This window comes from Mycetomoellerius zeteki, unplaced genomic scaffold, assembly GCF_001594055.1.
Source record: "Mycetomoellerius zeteki isolate Tzet28-1 unplaced genomic scaffold, Tzet1.0 scaffold212, whole genome shotgun sequence".
NCBI classification, from domain to species: Eukaryota; Metazoa; Arthropoda; class Insecta; order Hymenoptera; family Formicidae; genus Mycetomoellerius; species Mycetomoellerius zeteki.
In genome coordinates, this window is record NW_017257086.1 from 827,819 (window position 1) to 828,320 (window position 502).

The window sequence follows — 502 nt, forward strand, 5'->3', positions numbered from 1 at the left end:
AAATAAATTATATTCTTAGTTCAAAACAAATTTTATTTCAATAAAAGAATAAAGTTGCACTCGTTCATCATTAAATATGCTTGTGTATTAGCATTATTTTTTCTTCAATGGTACCTTTTGTCAACTTATTTCAAGCCTCCGGTATGCTTTCCAGTAACATCAAGATGACAGAAACCAATGCTGCAGTACGTGACGATAGCTTTATAAATGAAGTGCTACATTTATATAGAGCATGCCTCCTAATGTGCACAAGTACAAGCTCTCAAGGAAAAACTGAATCAAACTCTATTAATGTGATTCAAAGGCAAGTGAAATACTGAGACCGTATTCTATCAATACCTCCGTTAGCTATATTGCAAATAATGATGCAAACAGACGGTCAACCTCGTCATAATGGTAGAGAACGTTGGTTGCACACACAGGCGGATCCGCCGCGGCAGGTTCATTGCTCATCTCACCCATTTGACTGTGGATAGCAGATTCGCGAATCCGCCGCGGAAAA

At 38.0% G+C, this 502-nt stretch overlaps 1 protein-coding gene across 1 annotated transcript in view; it reads left to right on the top strand.

Moving 5' to 3' along the window:
- LOC108722683 (acetylcholinesterase 2) overlaps positions 1-502 on the top strand; it is a 77,238-nt gene that overhangs the window by 8,260 nt on the left and 68,476 nt on the right.